Raw genomic sequence first — 383 nt, 5'->3', positions numbered from 1 at the left:
ATCAATACTCCTCTTTCATAATATCATTTGATTTTCATTTAATAAAATCTAATTGTTCATAAAAAGTGGCACATCTAATGCACACAAAATAGTTATGCTGATTTTAGACATACCCTTGGTTTAGCGTTAAAATTATAAAAAATATTGTTTAATCTTTTTGAAAGATAAAATTTTTTGTTTAACAAAATTTTTTTCTAAACGCAAATACGAGTCTGAGTTTTAATTCCCATTCACTAGAAACAACAAATGGTAACTTTTGCATTTAGTATTTGAGTTTAATTGTTAGATTAAAAAAATAATTTAAAAAAATTATTTTTTTTTGCCAATTTTATCATTTAATCTCATTTGTAATAAGAGATACTAAAAATAATCGTTAGTGTTCT

This window comes from Arachis ipaensis, chromosome B04 (assembly GCF_000816755.2).
Source record: "Arachis ipaensis cultivar K30076 chromosome B04, Araip1.1, whole genome shotgun sequence".
Taxonomy (NCBI): domain Eukaryota; kingdom Viridiplantae; phylum Streptophyta; class Magnoliopsida; order Fabales; family Fabaceae; genus Arachis; species Arachis ipaensis.
The sequence above is the reverse complement of the archived record's forward strand: the minus strand, read 5'-3'. Positions refer to the sequence as shown.